The following is a 23,101-nucleotide window of genomic DNA, read 5'->3' as shown; positions in this document are numbered from 1 at the left end:
GAAGACATGAGAACAAAGGGACCAACAGCATGGAACACAGATAAAATTACCCTCCAAAAATGAATCCTACATTTAGTTAGAAAATATTGAAGATGTGTTTGTTACCAGTAATTCAGAGGCTGGTTATTGAAGAACTGAAAGTGATTTGGTATGCAGGACTCAAGATGACGGCTCAGGAAAACACTACTCCTGGTGAAAAAGGGAAAACTTGGAAAGGGGAGCCATCAATTTTGAGACTCAGTAGTGAGAATGAAAAAAGACACAAGAGATAAATATTATAAAAGTATTATTAAGAAACTCAAGAAACGAAGTATACAAAGGAATGTGAATCCAGCAAAGCTTTTTTTAAAAATCAAACATATATAAAAACAGCTTTAGTCTACAGAAACAAACCAACAGAATCACATTAGAAAATATAATGGCCCCCTTCTAAAAGACTGTATTTCACTGTATTAAGAGAAAAGAACAAACTCAACTGCAAAATGCATTAGATATCTTAAGTCCTCCAGCAATGCTTACATACCTGCTAGTCAGAAGACATCAGAGAATGAACAAATGGTCATCCATGTCCTTGCAAAGAAAGCTACACAACAAAACAAAATAACAATAAAAAATTTGAGCTCATGAAAATTGTCCCAAAATAACTTTTCTGAAGCAGAAAGAAACCGTAACACATAATGTGCCAACCTAAATTAAATGTTGTTACATAATCATTGGCAGGTATGTAAAAACAGCTTAGATCAGAAATTCAGAAACTCAGAAAAATTGTAAAAAAAAAATCAGAAAGCTGTGAAATAGCCCTATCATCAGAAATCAAATTGAAAAAAAGATAGAAATCAATAATAAATGTAGACAGAATAGAGAGTGCTCCAAAGAGAATAGATTAAGTTGATAATATAAAAAAGAATATTGAAAAAGGCAAGAAAATAGCCAAGATATCATAAAGACAATACAGAAAGTGATATAAAAATCGGAGTAAAAGTGATTGATAAGACAGGAAAATGAAGTTACATATAATTGGAGTCCCTAAAAGATAAAAAACAATAACAATGACATAGAGTTTTTTTAAAGTATTTTTCAGAAAAGTTTCTAGGTACAAAAGACCTAAACTTACTTATTGGAAATGCCTAGTATGTCTGGAAAAACTTGGCTTGAAAAGACAACTACAAAACATATAATAATACAATTCTTAGAAATTAATATTAAAGAGAAATCAAACAAAACTTCAGGGCTCTAGACAAAAAGACCAAGTTATATACTAATTGAAGAACATTAATATTGGCATTATTTTTTTAGCAACAATATTTAAAACAAAACAGTGGCATTTATCAGAAACTCTAGGAAAGAAAATGTGAACCAAAAGATTTTATATGCAGTCAAGATGTTATGAAATATTGAAGTGATAATAAATGTGACTTAACCTGCAAGAACTAGGGGGTAACTATTTTTAAAATCCCTTCCTGAGGAGTCAACCAGTGAACAAGTTCTATCCAAACCAAGTGATTTTTGGGGAAACTGGCAAAAAACTAATCATGATCACCATAAGACTGTGATATGAATGATGTGTTTGGTTTCAATTCTGTCCATCATTTTATGTACAGTTACAATGTAACATAGAGTGTTTCCCCATGTGTATTTTTACTTTTTTTAAAAAAAATATTTATTTATTCACAAGACACAGAGAGAGAGAGGGGCAGAGGGAGAAGCAGGCTCCATGCAGGGAGCCGGATTGGGACTCGAACCCAGGACCCAGGGATCATGACCCGAGCCTAAGGCAGACGCTCAACCACTGAGCCACCCAAGTGCCCTTGTATTTTTCCTTTAAAAGCAGAGTGACAAGAAGGAAAGTAATACAAATAGTACATATTCTGTCAATGCAGTCTTTTTATGACTTTTTGCCTGGACATAGGCCACAGTCATGTTCATGCTGTATTGGGTTGTGCAAGCTTGACTAGAAGCCTAATGTGTTACTGGGCTGATAAATCAGAGGGCAGGCTCTGGGCTATCACCACAACAGAAAAGGAAAAGGAAAATTTGAAAAGGAGAGAACCTCCGATAGGAGGATCCAATGTCTGTTTATAAACTGCCCAAATCTCTGGCTAATGTATGAACTCTGAATGCACAGGGCACACTCCAAAAAGACTAAGACTGAAAGAACTGGATAGAAATTGTAGCTTCCACTTGTCATAGAGGGGTCGGGAGCTTGAATTCAGCCTAGTTAATTGCTAAAACAAAGAAAAGTTGGCATTCATCAGAAGATGATAACAATCCAGTTTCTATAATGCATCAATCACAGTATCCAGTCAATGTAATGTTTAAAATTATGAGATTTAAGAAACAGAAAAAATATGACCTACACTTAAGAGAAAAGGAGATCAATAGAAACTAAATCTGTGATGACTAAGACATTGGAGTTAACGGACAAGAATTTTAAAGCAGTCATTGTAATTATGCTCAGGGACATAAAGAATGTGTGCTCATTATGATAGAAGAAGTAGAGAAGCTCAGCAGAGGAATAAAATACGCAAAACACAAACAAACAAAAAGCTCCTGGAACTGAAAAATAGAATAACTGACACAAAAATTCAGTGAATTGACTTAACCATACAGTGAAGATGACAGAAGAAAAAAAATCAGGGAATTTGGAAAAGATAAATGGAAATTATCTAATCTGAAGAATAGAAAGAAAACAATTGCAAAATAAAGAGAGCCCCAGTAATGTGGGTGAAATCAAGATTTTAACATGCATATATTCGGTGTCTGAGTAGCATAAACAAGAAAGATTGAGGCGGACACATATTTGAAAAAATGACTTAGATTTCTCCAAATGTATTGAAAGACATAAATGTAAAGAAAGAAGAAACACAGCAAATCCCAACAAGATAAATACAAAAGAAAAAGTCCTGGGTGAATGATCATCAAACCATTGAAAAGTGAAAAGAACAACACCAAAAAAATTCTTAAAAGAAGCTAGAGTGGAAAAAACCCAAAACATTAATACATGGGCACACGGTACAAATGATGCCTGACATCTTATTACAAAAAGTAGAGGGAGGATGGGGGACAGGAAGACAGTGGAAAATTATTTTTAAAGTACTAAAAGAAAAAAATCCAGTTTTTTTTAAAATGCATATGACTGTTTCCCCCCATTTTTTTCTTGTGGTGAAATGAAATTAATATTTAACATCTTAACTTTTTTTAAAAAAATTGACATAAAAGCAAGGTATAATATATTAATTTCAGGTGTATAACATAATGATTTAATATTTTCACATGCGAATTTTAGCCATTTTTAAGTGTACAGTTTAGAGGTATTAAATCCATTAATAATATTGTGCAGTTGTTATCATCCATATCCACAGCTGTTTTCATCTTGTAAAACTGAAATTCTATACCATTTAAAGAATAACCTCTCCCCCAGCTCTTTGTGGCTACCATCCTACTTTCCATATCTATGATTTTGACTACTCTAGTATCTCATATAACTAGAAGACATACAGGATTTGTCCTTTTGTGACTGGCTTATTTTATTTAAACTCAACTATGTCCTCAAGTTTTATCCATGTCGCAGCATATGTCAGAATTTACTTCCATTTTTTTTACTTCCATTTTTAAGGTAAAATAATGTTCCATTTTATGTATCTACCATATTTTGCTCATCTTTTTATCTATTGATGGACACTTGGATTGCTTTCATGTTTTAGCTACTGTGAATAAAGCTGCTATGAACACAGGTATACAAGTATCTCCATGAGGGGCTGCCTCCAATTCTTTTGGGTATATGCCCAGAAGTGAAACTGCTGAATCATATGATAAGTTTATTTTTAATTTTTTGAGAAACTACCATACTGTTTCCCACAACAGTTGTATCATTTTACATTCCCACCAACAATTTACAAGGGTTCTAATTTCTCTACATCTTCCCCAGCACTTAGTATTTTCTGCACTTCTTTTTGTTCTTGCGTAGTTTCCAAGGAGCAGACATAATTCTCTTTGTTTCTCTATACGTAAGGTATTTTTCTCCTCTAGCTTCTTTGAGAATATTTTTTCTGTCTTTTATTTACTGTAATTTGAAAATAATATGCTATGGCTTCATTTTCTTGCCATTTATCCTGCTTCATGTTTTCTAAGCTTCTTGGATCTTTGGTTTGGTGTCTGATAGTAATTTGGGCAAATTCTCAGGCGTTATTGCTTCAAATATTTTTTTTTCCTTTCCTTTCTTTCTTCTCTTTCTGGTATTCCTCTTGTGTGTATATTGCAACTTTTGTAGTCATCCCGTGATCCTTGGATATTCTTTTTGGGTTTTGGTTTTTTTTTTTTTTTTTCAGTCTTTATTCTCCTGCTTTTCAGTTTTCCAGGATACTATTGATACATCCTCCAGCTTAGAGTTTTTTTTTTTTTTTCCTCAAAGACATTCTTCATTTCTATGTTTTCATTTCTAGTACTTTTTGGTTCTTTCTTAGAGTTTCTATCTCCGTATATTGCCCTCTGTTCTTGCATGTTCTCTACTTCATCCATTAGAGTCCTTAGCATCTTAATTATTGTTGTTTCAAAATCCTAGTCCAATCATGTTTCTAACAATGTACCACGTCTCTGGTTGCTCTGTTTCTTCAAATTGTGTTGTCTTTTGTTCTGCCTTGTAATTTTTCTTGATAGCTAAGTACTGAGGAAAAGGGACTGATATAAATAACCTTTTAGTAATATGGTGATAAGGTTTGGGGGAGGGGAGACATTTTATAGACCTATGATTAGATCTCAATCTTTTAGGGAGCACATAACTCTGGCCTTTGAACTTCACAAGAGTTTCTTGGTTTTCTTCCCCACTCAGGTGGAACAGGTTGACTGGAGTGGGCTGGAGTTGGGTATTTCCTTTCCCCAGGTCAGTAGGCTCTGGTTAATTAGTTTCTCCTAAGGGCAGCCCTTGTCAGGGAGAACAGTGTCCTGGAGTATTTTAAAGTGGATCTTTACTTCCTTGCCCTACCCCAAACTGGAGGGGATATTTCTGCACTATGTATCTCTTGAAAACCCATTCTCATATATTTTGAAAATATTTTCTCTTAGTTTGTGACTTGCCTGTTTGTTTTCTTAATGATGACATTTGAAAGTAAACATTTTACATTTTTATGTCTACCTATATTTTATTGTATAATCTCTGTGTCACAGGTATTTTTTATAAAATAAAATACATAGCCAACCTATGACACAACAATGGCACTGCTAGGTATTTGTCCAAGAGAAATAAAAACATGTATACACAAAAATGTTCAAAGCTGCTCTTTCATAATAGCCAAAATTTGGAAACAATCCAAATATATATCAACAGGAGAACAGATAAACAAACTGTGGTATATTTATATAGTGGGGACAATTAGGTGCCATTAAAAAAAAGAATACTGATGCAGTTAAAAACTTTGAGGAATCTTAAATTTATGTTGAGCAAAAGAAGCTTTACACATTAGGGCATGTACTGTATAATTCTATCTAAATTTTTTTATTATAGGCAAAAATTATAATGAAAAAATATTAACTGTCTTCCTCAGAAGTGTTGGGAATGGAAACTGACTGTAAAGATATATGAGGGATTTTTTGGGGTGATGGAAATGCTTTGTGGTTTCATAGGTGTTTGGATAGGCGTTTGGATATGCATTTGTCTAAACTCCTTGATGGTTCATATCACTGAAGGTTAATTTACTTCAAATAAAGCAAAAATAACTACCAACAAATATTGAATCCTAGTTAATGATATAAATTCTGAACTGTTTAGTGTTGGTGTATCCTGATATCTCAAACTTACTTTGAAACACTTCAAAAAGATGAATTTATGGATGAGTAGGTAAATTCATAAAGAGAGCAATTGATAAATTGAATTTTTGGATGAGAAGATAAATGGATAGATTTGTGGTAAAGCTTATACAGAAAAATGTTGAGAATAATAAAATTTCAATGGTGGGTATATGGTTGTCTATACAATTGTTCCCATTTTTCTGTACATATAATAATGATAATAAAATGTTGGAGAAAACCAAAAAGGATCTTCTCAATGCAAATCATGAAAAATAAAGTGAAAACCACTGTTCAACATTTTTAGACAAAAGGGGAAATGAAAAGCATAAATGCAAGCAAAATATTTTAAAAATTGGTAGTGCAATTCTTAATATCAGAATCTATTCCTTGTATTTATAGCACTTTCCAGAAGAATATTCAAAACTTAAATATCTGTACCAATAAGAGTTGGTACTTAAAAACAAGTTTCTTAATTTCCCAACTTAAAACCAAAAATGTAGAAAAATCTTTAAAAAAATAACTATAGAATGACTTAAGAAAATAAAAACAAAAATTGATGAGGCAGAAATAAACATTCAAAAGTAATATTAAGTCCAAATATTGATTCTTTTTAAAAAATTAGCAAAAGTAGACATATTAGCATTTAGTCTAATAAAATGATCAGAAATATTAAAATAATTAACTACAAGAAAAAAGCTATTGTGACAGAGAAATAATAAAAATCATCCTAACAATTTGTGTAACAATGCAGATACATTGTAAACTTAGATGCTAGGTAAATTTTCCTAGGTAAGTGCAATGAAATAAAAATAATCCTGTTGCACACAGAGGTAAAATAGACTAATTTCATAGGAAAATAGTGAAAGTTTAAAAAATTCCACCCCCCAAAAAAGCACCAGACCTAGGTGGTTCCAAAGGGACATTGTATTAAATGGTTAACATCTAGATGTTCCTAATGCTACATAAATTGTTCCAGAGCTTCAAAAGTTTAGGAAACCTTCCAATTTAGTTCTTATGAGACAAACAGCACTAATTGCTGAATCTACTGGTAACAGAAAACAAAAGAGAAACAAATATTACTTTTGAGCACTGCAGCAAATAGCCTAAATAAAACATTAGCAAATGGAATTCAACAGTCTCTCAGGAAAATAATACATCATGACAAAGTGAGGTTTATTCTCGAAAGGTAAGGATGTTCAGTATTTGGAAATCTTTTAACATATTTTCATATTAATGAAGAAAATTTATTCACATTAACTGCTGAGGAGAAAAATCATAGTTTACTCAGAAGGCCTGTGACACAACTGATACTCATCTTCTCTGATAACATTTAATGGAATAAGAATGCACACACACACGCACAGAATAGAAGCATTTCTACTGAGATCAAGAACAAGGCAAAGATACTTACTTCCCCACTACTGCTTAACATCATATAGGACTATGGACCAAATTGGAAAAGAAGGAAAACTATATCTATTTGCAAGTGATTTGACAATATTCTGAGAATGCAAGAGAATAGGTTATAAAACATACTCATATAATAAACATCTTATAATGCAATAGGATGTAAAAATTAACGTAGAGAAAGCAATGGCCTTCAACTGCACAATAAATAAAAAATATAAGAAAAAAAGTCCCATTTAAACTGCAAAAAGATACATACAATTCTTAGGGAAAACACTCCTGAAAGACACAAAAATAGATTTGGACAAAAGTAAAGACAATTCTTGTTTTGGGACTCAATATCATATGCATGTCTTTTTCTTTAAATTGATATATGAAATAATGCAGTTCCAATAAAAATTTAGAATTTTAATTTGTAGCTATACAAGCTAATATGGAAAAATAGTGTGCTAGAATAAACATGTAAGAATAATGATAAAATTGTGAAGAAGAGCCATGGAGTGGGAGGACAGTGGATACTTATCAGATCCTAAAACATATTATGAAGCTTCTGTAACTGAGACAGTTACGACTGGCATATGAATGGATAGAAAGAGTGGTAGAATGGAGTAGAAAGTTCTGAAAAACATTCCATATATGTATAGAAATTTAGTATAGGATAAAAACAATAACTTAGTCATTGTAGGCTTATTAATAAATGCAATTGGCCAATTGCATAGCCATTTGGGAAAAAGAGTATTGAATTTTTATTACTCATAGATTACATAGAAATGAACTTCAAAAAATTAAAAAATATAAATGTAAAAAAACAAAAACAGAAACAAAACAAACGAAACCAAACACATACACAAAAGAAAAATGATGAACTCTCTTCCAATCTAGAAATAGGCAAAAGCTTTCTACTTTCAAAATCCTGATATAATTAAAGATAGGACTCTTAAACTCAGGAATATAAAAAAGCAATCTTTTGCAAAAAAAAAAAAAAATTAAAGAAATAAATTACAAACTGGAAGGAAATATTTGTTTAACATTTATTCTAAAAGTTAAATTCTGAAAAAATATAAAAATTCATAAGAAATAAATAACGAGACCTTAAAAAATAAAGGAAAGAAATCAGGAAAAATGACGTAGGAGCATAAGATATAAGAAAATGGTCTTTAAACTCTAGAAAAGACATTTATCTTCATCCATACTACAAAAATGAGATTATAACTACATTGAATTAAACAAATCTAACCTATTAGATTGGCAAAAAATTTGCCAGTTCCATAATATACTTTGCTGTTGCTCAGGCTGTGGAGAAACAGATACTCTGTTTCCATCCATACTGATGCTGGAATCGTAAAATGGGATAAACCCTGTGGAGGAAAATTTAGTGATACAGTATATAGCAAAACCACATACCCTTTAATCTAGCAATCTTAGTCCTAGAAGTTTACTTTAAAGATACACCTTTAGTAACACACTCATACAAAATGCATAATTTAGTCATTGCAATATTATTTATAAAAACAAATTATTGGAAATTTACCTATATGCCCAATAATTGGTGATTAGGCTTATTGACAATAATCTGCTCACAGAAATAATAAATAAATATTAAAAGAATTTAAAAATCTTTATAAATGATATGATTTAGGTAGAGTTATGATATACATTTTCTGTAAGAGAAAAGGGAAAGTAAAAATGGTTGTATATGTTTGTGTTCATGGAGATGCGTATTCCGGCTTACTTTTGTAAAAGAATTGCAGGAAAGATAGATTAGTGAATGATTAATTTTTACCTTCAGAAGATATGCGGAAAAAGATTAGAAAAGATAGGAGAGGAATAAGACGTTGCTGAGAATTTTTCTATAGATTTGACTTTTGAACCATGTTCTTATTTTTATATTTGAGAAGTACTAATTCAACAAAGAATTATAAAAAAACTAAAATTGACCAAAATGTGAGAAAAAACCTAATTGTCTATCAAACTGATGATTACAAACACAGAAAAGAAAAGAATTAATGTAAGTAATTTTTGTATAAAATACTTTGACTTTATATCTGGAGAGATACATCCCAGGGACAAAGGGAAATTTAAACTTTTATTTATAACATTTGTGAGTGCTGGAGTATGTGTATAGTACGTCTGAAACTTGTATGTTGTATGACTGAACAAATAAGGCCATACATGCAATTGTATCTCACTGTGGAAAAAGGGAGTTACGAGTATAGAATGAGAAGAAAGAAAGAATACTCCAGGGTTGTATTTGTTTTTGTTATTTTATTTACTTTCCAGTATAATTAATATGCAATATTATGTTAGTCTCAGGTGTACAATAGTGATTCAACACATAAACTATTTAATGCTTATCAAGATAAGTGTACTCTATTTTCTTAAGTTTTTATTTAAATTTTAGCTAACATACAGTGTAACATTAGTTTCAGGTGTACAATTTAATAATTCAACACTTCCATACAACACCTTGCTCACCGCAAATGCCCTCCTTAATCCCAGTCACCTATTTCACCCATCCCCCACCTCCCTTTTAGTAACTATCAGTTTGTTCTCTATAGTTAAGAGTCTGTGTCTTGGTATTTGAATTGGAGTTATCAATAGGATCTAATGATTTTCAAAATACATATTTCCTAGCTCTGTTCGTGGATAAAGCTAGTAGCTTTAGTACATCAATAGCACTGAGAGTGCTTAGCACCTAGACCTTGATTTTTAAAATACAGTTCTCTAAAAGGAGTCAGAGCCCCTTGGATGACTGGCTTTGGGTGTGTGGCAGGAAAACAAGGTGAGTATCGGATATTTTGTTATGTCAGAAAGTAAGAAGTTCTCAAAAATTGGTAGGAATACATCAAGAGGACAGAAAAGCATGTTTGGAAAGGCTCCCATCAGCCAAATTTGGGAATATTTTAAGCCTTAAAAAGAAATAATGATAGAAATGGTTTATAACACATTGAATAAGAAATAAATCCATGAACCATAGTAATACTAATTTTCAAAGGGCCCAGGAGGAAGAGAATGAAGGGAAATCTCTCTCTCTCTCTCTCTCTCTTTTTTTTTTTTTTACAAAAAGCACCAATAATAAATATAGGAGGAGTAATAAAATTATAAAATCATCATCTTGCAGCCAACATTTTAGTAATTAGTTCAGGAATAAATCAGCGACAAATGCTAAAATCATTGGGTTAAAGATCACTGGGGAAGAGGATAATCACACAGTCTCAACATATGACCTCCGCAGATTAATTATTGATTAGAAAGGGGAAGAGATAATACTGTAGTATTATCTATACTGTAGTATGGAATTTTGGTGAACACTACCTTTACCAGATGATTGAACTTCATATCACCAGTAGGACAAATCAATATCATCCTTCTCCTGATATGAAGTACTGAGAATGACACAAAATTATCTATGTAATATTCTTGTTAGAAAGGTTTAACCTGAATCTAATCTTGAAGAAACAATCAAATCCACTGAGAGACATTCTGCAAACAAATGGCTCACATTTCCCAGAAAACATCAGTGCCCATGAAAGAGAAAAAAATATATTAAAAACAATGAACTATTCTGATTACATTAGACTAGAGAGTGATAGCTATTAATTTTGTTGATTGAGTCCTGGAGAGGGGGGAAAAGACTTATGGAACATACTTGGATTATATGAAAAATTAGAGAATGGGCAATATATGATAATAACAGATCAATATTAAACTATTTTAATGTAAACATTGTATTATGGTCATGTAAAAGAATATCTCAAGTCTTTGGACTTAAATGCTTTTTTATTTAGAGGTGGTAACATGTTAAAACTTAGTGAATGTAAATGACAGATACAGGGTTTTGTGGGGTTTTTTTTTTTTTTTTGGTTCCTTTTAGTAACTTTTCTAAAATAAAAAGTTGGCAGAAGAGAACAATATAGAGGCCACAGAAATTCCTAGATTGAACAATATTTGTTTGTTTTGAAAGTCAGGCAATTTATTAATCTGCCTTTGAAATTTAGAAAAAAAAATGGACTGTTTTTCTATAATATGCTGGTCCTTCAATATTAGTAAGAATCAGGATAAAGTTAAAAAGTAGATAATATGTTTATAGTTCGAAACAAAGCACTGGTGCTTTGAACTAACATTCTCTCAGACACTTGGAATATAGTTTTGAGGTGAGCTTTCCCTATTTTCAGAAGTAAACCCTCTTCCTTAAAGAAGATAGACGCCCATACATCAAGAATCAAGCAAGATCATCAAGATTAGAATGCGCTTCTATGGTGATCAGCAGTGGCAGACTTGGTGAGAGGAATGAAATGATACGAATATCCTCCCTCTGGTTTCAGTTGTTTTTCCTGCCACTGGATTAGTAAAATAGATATATCCTTCCATTCCAGAGATGCCCTCAGTTCTGGAGAACTAAGTAAAATATCAAGGCAGGAGCATTAAGTCTAGACCGTTAGAGAAAATGGTAAGGTGAGTGTGGCAGACACTGTAGGCTGGTCCAGTCAACATCCTGTTAGGCTTGGCTGTGTGACAGGCTTCTGGCTAATGAGATGCAAGTGGACATCTGCTAGTTGTGCTTTTTCCTACTTTATTTTTCTTGGCTGGATATGATATAATGTCAATAGCCTCTGAACCACCTTGCAACTATGATGGGAAGGCTGAGAGAGGTCATCCCTGACTGCTGAGTAACTAAATGTATCCTGCAATCAACTTCTGGACTTCTTACATAAGAAAAATAAGCTTATTCGTTAAGCCACTATATTGGTTTATGATATAGTCCATCTCACTGGGGTAAGACCAGGAATCTGGCAAATACCTAACATAGAACATGAAGAATTTAATTCTGCTTAAATGTCCCCTGTATCATCTCCTTCAGAAACCTACGTGACCAAATTTACTATATCGCCAGTAGAGATAAATCATTCCTTTTATAGATGTAAAATAAAAACTGCCCAAGGTAGAATTAATTGAGCTACATCAAGTGAAAAGAAGAAGCACATTAAAGACTCTGAGGAGGGAGAAAGGAAATAGTGTGGGATTTAAGTTGGAGTAGAGCTTCCTTGATGAATCATCTGGAATCTTTAAAGGTCAAGAGGGATGGGGTAAAGCAGAGTGATAACGAAGAAGTGGCCACTTATGAGTAAGGCTGAAAAGTGGTTACATAGCATAGTCAGGTATTCAGGAGGGGTGTTGTCAAGTAATTATCCCAAAATGATGCTGTTGTAGTTGAGAATTTGAAGGAAGTGAGCTTTCTTCAGACCAGTTAATAAAATATTTAGAAGTTATTATATGATAACTTGAAAAAAATAATAAATTCTGATGAGGACAGTTGATCCTGAGACCTAGCCAATATTAAAGTTCTTGCCAAAGCAGCCCTGGCATTTGGCTTCATCACAAAGGCAATCCCGTAGATGCAGAAGCATCTGCTCTCCTACTTACTGCTTATGTTAAAATGAAAGCTATTCAATAAAATATTTATAAGTATTGCTTCCACTGGTGGCTGGATGGAAATAAAATGGCGAGAAACCAAATTTCTGATAAATATATGAATAGCCACTCAGTTGACCACTTTCTGACATGAATGTCATTCATAATTCCTGATTCTTTTTCAATATGTGCTTTCTTGTCACAAAATTGAAATAAAACTGTTCTAGATCTCTTAAGTGAGCAAAATGAATGGATTTTGTCAACATAGACAATAGCAATCAATTGTTTTTTTTCTCTTTAAAAATTAGATTAATTTAATCTTTCATTAGTTAATCCATTAAACATATATTTTGTGCCAGTATTGTCGTAGATTCTCTGGACAGATAAACAAACTCGACCCTCCTAAAGCTTGCCTGTAGGTGATAAGGGGATAAAGAGGGGATTAAAAAAGAAAAAATAAACTATGGTTATTTCTTTGTCACATGCATAATGTCAGCCTACTAGGATCTTTCCTTGAAGCCAGTCTCAGCAGAGACTCATTAAAAAAAAAAAAAAAATCAAAAACAGGGGCACCTGGGTGGCTCAGTCTGTTAAAAGTCTGCCTTTGGCTTAGGTTGATCCTGGTCCTGGTATAAGCCCAGCATCTGGCCCCTGCTCAGTGGGGAGCCTGCTTCTCCCTCTCCCTCTGCTCTTCCCCTCTCCTTTTGCAGGAGAGCTCTCTTTGTCTCTCAAATAAATAAATAAACAAATACTAAAAGAAAAAAAATTGACTATTTTAAAAAATATTTTATTTATTTATTTATTTATTTATTTATTTATTTATTTATTTATTTATTTATTTATTTGAGAGAGGGTGAGTGAGAGAGCACAAGCAGGGGAGCGGCAGAGAGAGGGGGAGAAAAAGGCTCCCCCCCCAGCAGGGAGCCTGATGTGGGAGCTCCCAGGACCCTGGGATCATGACTTGAGCCGAAGGCAGCCACTTAACAGACTGAGCTACCCAGGTGCCCACAGTTTGGTGATTTAATACAGTCTCTTTCAAAAATATCAGTAGACATATCTCACTCAATTAGAACATATCACAAAATTTCTAAATTTTGCTTTCTTTGGTTCTCTATGTCAAAACCTTCCAAGAGTATTTTCTTTCACTCTGTAACTCTTAAAAAATAAACCCTCCCTTCACCCTATATATAGAGGTTCCAAATTTCTTTTTTCTTCCTCACTGCCTCAGTTCTTTGTGTCATGGATAATCTTAACCACTCTGGCTTCCTCATTTATTAGGTGGTGGATCAAACAGTGAGGTATTACACATATTTTTGTCAGCATGTCATAGGCCTCTGCAAAGAGAGACAAGGTATGTATTTATAATATTTTTACTCTTTACTGATTTCTTTAATTTTGCTTCTTAATTGAGTGACATTCATGGAGAATGATTCTACGAGTCTTTCCAAATTCAGCTTTACATTGCCCACCCAAGTCCCATCTAGAAATTCTATGAACTTAGAAAATTTAAATTTCTCACAGGAGCAAGGTTGGGGGGAAGTGTAGTGGGGCTTAGAGGTTACTTGCTCCTACTTTGATTATGGCTGCAGGAGAGAATTACAGTTAAACAAACAAAAAGCTAGGATTCAGCAACAGAAGTTTATTCGAAAGCAGTTTGAATTTTGACTAAAAATTTTATCCAAGAGTACTGAGAAGAGCACTTGATGGGATGAGCACTGGGTGTTGTACTGTATGTTGGAAAATTGAATTTGAATAAAATAATAATAATAAAATTTTTAAAAATAAAATTATTGAATTGCACACACACACACACAAAAACTTTCCAAGAATTTTATGAAGGACATTGTAGTTACAATGCTTCCCAAAGTTCTAGAAAGCCTGTTTTCCAATGGCTTGCTTATTATTTCACTTGTTTGGCAACTGTTCACTCCCTGTGGCTTCCAAGTGTCATCTCCTCATCTCCGAGCCTGGCAAATGTCCCCTTCTTCTCAAGCCTCCATAAACTCCTTCAGGTTACCCTCATCCTCCTGTACTTTGGCATTTATTATGTAGATGATATTAGTCTTTTTGTTAATATTTTTCCTCACTTTACTCATTACTTAGATTCTTCCCAATAAAAGAAGGCCTGACCTGGCATAAAGAGGGCACTAGGAGGAGGATAGATAGATAACCCTTTTAACTTACTAACATTTCTTTCTTCCCTGTCAAGGTTGAGAAAATTATGGTAAGGGTGAGAGAAGGGGAAGTAACATTTCTGAATACCTACTGTGTATTAAAAAACATATTAGATGGTGTTTATAAATCATGTTATATAGTGGAAATTTGGCCTTTAGAAATGTTAACTGCACTGATCTCCATATTTATGGGCCAAAGTTTTTGAGAGGGCGGTAGATTTATGTTAAGGAGTCCTCATATCAATGTTCACACTAATCATGAAGTCAAGGAATCACTACTTTGAAGGAAGGTTTTCAACCTTTTATTTATTTGTTATTATTATTTTTTAGAGAGTGGGGGGAGGGGCAGAAGCAGAGGGAGAGAGAGAATCTTAAGCAGGCTCCATGCCTAGCAAGGAAGCCTGATGCAGGGGCTCGATTTCAAACCCTGAGATCATGACCTGAGCCAAAATCGAGTCAGATGCTCAACCAAATGAGCCAACCAGGTGCCCTATTTTTATTTTTCTCATCAAGATACACTTGGTGGATGATTATATGACCATCCTAAGCACTGGACATTTTACTGGTAAAGAGAAGCAGAGTAGTAATTGAGATCCTTTTTTCAGTGTGCTTTCATTAATCCCACCCTTTTCTCTTCTACTCTATAAAGTATATAAATATGTGAAGGAGATGCAGATACAAGAAAGTTTCGTAAATCTCGTCATATGTATACAAAATAAATTAAGCATTAAATGTCACACTGTTAGTGATAAATTACTTTCATCACAATTCAAAACAAATTTACTGGTTCAAAGTATGGGAGTAGCAAATGGCCAGTACAAACGCTTCTAAAATGGCCTGTGCCACATCAGAAGAAACAGCACACTTATAATGCCATTTCACAAATACTAATTGAGCAGGTGGTAAGCACTGAGAGGTTTTGTCAGTGGACCAACAGGAAAAGTATGTGCCCTTGTGGAGCAGGAAGATGTAGGTATATGATATAACATCATGTAGTAAAAAGTTGGAGAAAAAAAGCAGAGAAATAGAAAAGTGAGGGTGGGGATTGCTGCAAGATGTTATTCATAGGATGTGACCTGAGTGGACCCAAGAGCTGGACCTGAGTAATCAGAGGCTCCTCATCCCCTCCCCTGTCCCTAGAATGTATATTTTTCCCACCAGTCCCACAGTGAGAGCCATTTTGAAAGATGCAGGCTTGAGAGGGCAATTTATTGTTGGGACCATCTGGATGGTGTATATGACAAAAGCCAGTTAAGACCTCTGCATAAACTTTTAAGTTTCTGGCAGTTGGGCACAGAGATCTACTCACTTCATAGCCCCTCAAAGACAGGTCTCATATGTAAATTCCCTTGCTTGTCAAACCTGCCAGTTATCCATCTGAAATGGCCTGCCTCCCTCTTATGCCTCTCCTAGCCCTCTACGTGGGGGGTTAGCTTACAAACCAATAAGGTTATTGCTGTTTTAGAGAAGGTTTCAAGGAGGACCTCTCTGATAAAGTAGTAGTTGTGCATAGACTAGAAAGAGTTGAAGGAGTAAGCCATTGGGAAAACATTTCAGAGAGAGGAGCCCTATCAGGGAAGGCCCTGAGGCAAGCATGTTCAGAGAGAGAGGGATGAGTCTCTATCAAATGAGGTCAGAGAGATAAAGAGGGACAAGATCAGGTAAAGGGCTTTGATTTTACACTGAAGTGATGGGAAGTCATTATAGTGCTTGCAGTAAGGGTGTAGCACGATCAGATTAATGTTTTCAAAGGATCACTCTTGCTACTGTGCAGAGAATAGCTGTTGGGGACAGGAGTACAGGAGTTCAGGAAGCTATTGCCATAATCCACAAGAGAGATGTTGTGACTATAATGTCTTGGAAGTGACTTTATAAAAGTATATTCTAAGCTGCAGCTGTGAAAAAAATAAGAACCTCCTGATTTCAGGAAGGGATCCACTGGAATTAGGTGGACAGTAAACCGTAAACTGATCCTTGATATATTTGAGAATAGCTGACCACTGTGGAATGGTCTTCTGAGAGTGAGGGTGGTCATATGGTCAAATGTTCCTTAATGAAACTGTAAATTATTACATATTTAGGGAAATGTATAACTTTACTGGACTAAGCACAAATTCATCATAGAGGTCAGTAGCTATAGCAGAGAGGAAGGGTAAATAGAAGGAAGCCCCATAAAAACAATTTTGTGTATTTTCCATACTTGTTTCTAGAATCCTTCTATTCTTTTGTCTATTGTGGACATGTTCTCTTGCTTATTGTGGCCTAAACTTTCACAGTTGAGCCTTAATATTTGTCCTATAGCTCCCTAAAAACATTGGGGTTCAGAAAACTCAAGTTTACTATTATAGCACTCTTTGAAAGCAGACAGATATATAGAAAGATATGCTGGGAGACAGAGATTTAAGTGTTTGGCCAATAGTTGCAGAGAAAAGCCAAAATTCTTTAGGAAATGTTATAGGTGTAGCCCCCTTGTCCCCGTGAGTCTGAGCATTTCAGAAGTGTAAGGACTTCTACACAAGAACTCCTCCAAATGTAATTACTATTTTAAGTCACATGATTTCACATGCAAGAAGTGTTGACACTTGGTATGCCACTGAGGTTGTCAGAACCTCATTATTAGATGAAGTAAAATATAGTATCAGATGCATTGGCAAACTGGGTTCATGTCTTGAATCCAGAACCATCTTCTGAGGTGATCATGCTCAAACACAAATCACTTGATCTTTCTAAACTTCAAGTCCTTTATCTAAAAAATATTTTAAAAATATTTTCTTCCCCAGCTTTCTGTCTTTTGATTGAATACAATCTTGTGGTAGGCTTAAATCTCAAACAGTGTTTTTTCCTCTGTATTTCTACCTTCTTCTTCTACTCTAGCAGGCATTTTTTTTTTCTATCTTAGCTTCCACTAGAGTTGAAGCAAAGAGCTGCAAGAAGTTTCCAGATAGGTGTTACCTCCAAAATTCAGGTAAGACTGAATGCGATGGTGTATATGTTTGTGTGATCCCAACATTCACATATTTAAATCCTAATTCCCAATGTGATAGAATTAGAAAGTGGGGCTTTTGGGAGGTGTGTAGGTCATGAGGGTATAGAGCGCTCATAAATGAGATTGATGCCCAATATAAAGGAGGCTTTGCTTCTTCCACCTCATGAGGACAGGAGAAGTCAGTAGTCTTTCTGGAAGATATTCCTCACCTGACCATGTTGCTCCCTGATCTCAGAATTCCAGCCTCCAGAACCATGAGAAAGAATTTTCTTTTGTTTTTAAGCTACGCAGTGTGCAGTATTTTGTTTTAGCAGTCCAGTTGGGCCAAGAAACTGAGTTTGGTTGAAGAAAAAGAGGAAAAGAGAGTTATATATTGCATGGGAGAAGATATGATGGGAGGGATGGAAGGAAGCCAACTTGGGTTGGCTAACACAAACAAGAAGGTTTTGTGTTAGGCAGCAAGAGTGGAGTGGTAGAGATTCTAAATTTGAAATGTCTTCTGATATGGACTACTGCTTCTTCCACTGAGTTCATCCATCTGCTTTAGACGGTCTGCCATTCAAGCGTTCTGAAAACATGCAATTCTCCCCCCTGACCTGGCCTTGAACAGCTTGAGTGAAGAGAGGAGCTGGGGGAGAACACTGTCTCCTCACCAAGGTGACACTGAACAGAATAGTTGGGAATTTCTGTCTGGTCCAGGCAGCAGAGGATACAATGTATGTTGCAATCTCTTTGTTGTTGGAAGAGAAATAGACCAGAAAGACCAGGAAAAGAACAACTTGATATAAGATATTCACATCAGTCACAAATAATTTGAAGGTTATCTTCAAAGATAGAGTAAATTGGTGGCACGGGGCTGCTTTGAAAATGGTGTGAGTCTAAGTTAACCACTCAATAATTGTATGACCTTTGCAAGTAACTTCTCTTCTTTGGACTTTCCTCTTTTATAAACACAGCATTTGTAATTAACAGTCTCTGGGATCCCTTTTGTCTGTAACAACCTCTGTTGGTATCAGTGGAATCTGGCAAGATATAGTCTATTAAGATGGGGGATGATTTAAATGTATTGCACCTGGACTCAATTCTTTCTTTTGGGTATTTTCTTCTCTCTCTCTTCTGTTTTGAAGATTTATTTACTTGAGAGAGAGTGAGAACAAGTGAGCAGGGGAGGGGCAGAGGGAGAAGGAGGAAATCTCAAGCAGACTCCCCACTGAGTGGGGAGCTCACAACCACTCCAAATGGCTGGATCCCAGGGGCCTGAGAGTCAGGCTCCTGAGCCACTCTGCAGGCACTTTTTTTTCCTCTAAGTTGAATTAAAGATGAATTCAATCCTCAGTAATGTAAAATGCTGTTACTTAAATATACTCAGTGGGTTAAAAGAAAGAGAGATAGATAATACACCAAAATGGCATACAGGTTGAATTTTGGAGTTGGGCCTATGAGATAATCTTTTTCATTTTTTTCTATTTCTTAGGACTTCCCATTTTTATTTTTATTCAACTTTTAATCCTTAAAATATTTTTAACAAAAAACATCTACAACAGAAAGTTACTGATATTCTGTTTGTGTTTGTGTGTGTGTGTCTAGTATAATGAAGAATAGCTGAAATATTTTCTACAACAACGCAGCTTTTACATTTAGAGGTCAGGGACCCTACCATGAAGTTTCAGTATCTCTTTCAGACTTAGCCTTGAGCTTAATGATGTTCATGTTGAATTTTCTTGCTTCCGAAGCAGAGAAACACATTCTGTAATTTTTTATATCGTTGGTCCTAGATGAATTTTTTTTTAAATCTGATAATAGATTAGCCTTCATTTTGATCTGCTCATAGTTTATTTCTGGGAAGAAAGTAAGTGACTGGAATACAGATTTCACAAGACTCCTTTTTGCAATAGCAGAGTACTTAATGCTTATGTGGATGCATTTACCTGTACAATGACTTCCTTTTTAGATCACAGTATGCCAAAAAGTCTGCCCTCGCAATTAGCACCTTCCCTTTGGCGAGACTAAATACTGTTGGGCAGCTTTCTGTAATTCTCTGCCTTACTTTCTTGCTTTAGGCGGTCATTCTGGGTGCCAAGACCTCTAGAAGGTGTGATGTAAACTCAGGCAATGTTGTTTCCATGGCAGCATGACTCTCTAGTGCACTCATACCAACAATTGCAGCCACTCCTGCCAACTTAAACCTGATACCTTCAGAGGAGAACAGATGGCTAAGTAGTCTACTTCAACTATCAGAATGAGTCAGTCAAATCATCTTTCTTGTCTCCTTCAAAACTATCCTTGAATTCCAACTCTACTACGGCATTTTTGATTAAGTGGGAATGAGATGTGTTTAAATAACTGGTCCTTACACAACCATACAAATACCTGTCTGACCCTTATCCTTGCCGGAGATGCAAATAAACACTAGAAAATGAATGAGACAGAAAGAGATGTGGCATTAACAAACACTTTAAAAACAGACTGACTTGCTTCCTCTCTTCTAATACGGCTGTCACCTCCTTGAGAGGAAGACTCAACCAGTAATGTCTAATATATGGAAGTGTCTAGAAAATGCTAAATTAAATAAGCTGTTTTCAGGTCAAGTTACTTGTGTGCTTTGTATTGGAAACTATCGGGGCAAATCAGATGTCAAAATTTGGATCACTAAGACCACCAACTTTTTAAATTTTTGGCCTGCTTGGGGGGGGGGAACGTTCAATTCATATTTATTCATTATTATGACCAACTGCTTTTCTTTAGCCAGGGACCCCTCCAAAGGCCCAGGCCTGAATGTCACCAGTGTAGAAATAAATCATAAATTTCTTGTACTATTATGTTAAGTTGGCCCATGATGTGTATGTGGCTTATTAAAAGATTTTGCTTTTACCTAGCAAAAGGTGCAGATTTTCTGACCAAAGAAACCCAAAAAAACTATTTACAATTTTAAAATAAATTTTTCTCAATTAGTGATACAGCTTTCTTCAATTCCTCTTTAGTGATTTTTGGAATTTTACTGGAGTTGACTCAAAGTCAAATATGTATTATCCCAGAACTGATTTCTATCAAAAAGACAAAGAATCAGCCTCCCTGGATTTGAAGGAAGATTTTATACAGGGGATGGTCACAGTTCCTAAACCTTAAATGACATGCTGGCGAATTTCCAAGAAATATAAGAATGAGTCTAGTTGATATTAAGGGTAATTTGTAATAGTTGGGGAATAGCTTTTTTTTTTTTTAATGGTTTTGCTATTTTATATGCTTCTCTGTGTGTTAGTCTAAAAGCAGTTCAGTGATGACGGTCTAACGATCAGTTTGTAATTTTGCAATAAGAGTAAGAAAGAGGACCTCTCAACAACATATTACAGGAAAGTGAAATAGGATGGAGTATTTACGGTTCTTTCTTGCCTCTCTGGTTATCTATTTAGCATTTTGTAAATTGTTCCTGAAAAGAAAAATTCAAAGCCAGTGTTAATTGGCAGAGTGGCTGGAAACTGGTCTCTTGGGCAAGCAATTTGGTTTATTATTATTAGTTTTACTAAAAATAATACAATAATAATGATACCTTTATATTTCTATAGAACACATATTTCCAGTCCAAGTTCCTAGACCCACCAGCAACTCATGGAGTTAGTAATTATGAAAATGTATTTATTTGATTAACAAAAGTAAGGATATATGTTAGTTATTAATAAATATATACAGTTTGATTTGGTAAAGAAACATTTCAAACAATGAAAGTGAGTAATAGTTTTAAAAGGCATTTTTGGAGGAGCAAAAGTCATTAGAATTTTTTATAGTTAAATAATTCATTTGATTCTCATGCCACTCTGTGAAGTTAGCAGATGGATATAGTTAGCTCCATTTATTAAACCAGGGAACTGACATTTGTTACTCCTATATGTATTATCTGTCTTTTCAGGTTTCACATACTATAGATCTCTCTTTTATGGTTTCTCCATTACAAAAGTACTTTATTAAAGTCAGAACTTGTTAATGAATAACATAGTGCCAAGTCACTATAAGATTATTATACATGATGCTCTATTTTTGGTTATCATGGAACTTATAGTCTAGGTAGTAATAAAAGGTAACCCCATGAAAAGTCACAAAAAAAAGAAGAGGGGGAAATTCTGACTTGCTTGTTTCTCTCTTTAGAGTTTCTATGATATGAGATCGATAACTTAAAAGATCCTACTCAAATGAAAAAAATGAAAAGAATATATTATAACAAAAGGACAGTAAAAGACAATATATGATTATGTGACAAATGAATGATGCAGACAATATGAGTTGGCAGGGGCACACCTGGGTGGTTCAGTTGGTTAAAGCGTCTGCCTTCTGCTCAGGTCATGATCTCTGGGTCCTGGGATCAAGCCGGGAGTCTGGTTTCCTGCTCAGTGGGGAGCCTACTTCCCCCTCTCCTCCTGCCCGCCTCCTCCCAGTATGCTCTCTCTTGCTCTTTCTCTTTCAAACAAATAAATAAAATCTTTAAAAAAATAATATGAATTGGCAGAAACTACCCTTACCACTATAAGGGTAGTTAGTGTTAAGGAAAGAATGTTATGCACGTTAAGTTTGGCCTGGAATGATTGGTCTTCAGTGAGGCAAAAGGAATAGAGAAAAAAAAAATCATATAAGGCAGGATATCTACTCTGTCATGTGCACATCCTTTCCCTGTAAGATGCTACAATTCAGTATGTTCTAATGTCATATTTTTGGTATTTAAAAATCTTTTTTAAAAAGAATGCAAAGAAAAAATTAAACTGGAAAGAAATAAGTAAATGTTCTTTAAAAGGACACATTTTATTTTACTATTTTTTTAAAGACTTTCTTTATTTATTCACAAGACACACAAAGAGAGAGAGGCAGAGACACAGGCAGAGGGAGAAGCAGGCTCCATGCAGGGAGCCCGACATGGGACTCAATCCCAGGACCCCGGGATCATGACCGGAGCCGAAGGCACATGCTTAACCACTGAGCCACCCAGGCGCCCCTAAAAGGACACATTTTAAACAGATATAGAAGGATTAAATCTTACTGTCATGACCTCTACCCTTATGCTACCAAAGGAGAGTGAAGGCAGAACTGGACCATCCACATCGCACATGTTAAACTGAAACTGGGTTTGCATCCTTAGACATCACACTCCTGTCCCCACTAGAAAGAGCAGAGACAATGAGCACCAGACAGACCTGTTAAACACGGGATAGTGAAGAACATGAGAAAGGGGCAGAGGAGACAGAAATCTAGTGAAGTGGACCATAAAAAAAAAAAAAATAGTGGCCCTGATGCAAAATTTGGAAGAAAAAGTCCACTATGCAAAGGTCAAAAGCCAAAATTGGGATGGGATCTG

The sequence above is a fragment of the Canis lupus genome, chromosome 33 (assembly GCF_011100685.1).
Source record: "Canis lupus familiaris isolate Mischka breed German Shepherd chromosome 33, alternate assembly UU_Cfam_GSD_1.0, whole genome shotgun sequence".
In the NCBI taxonomy this organism is placed as follows: Eukaryota; Metazoa; Chordata; class Mammalia; order Carnivora; family Canidae; genus Canis; species Canis lupus.
Note: the sequence above shows the minus strand (reverse complement) of the source record.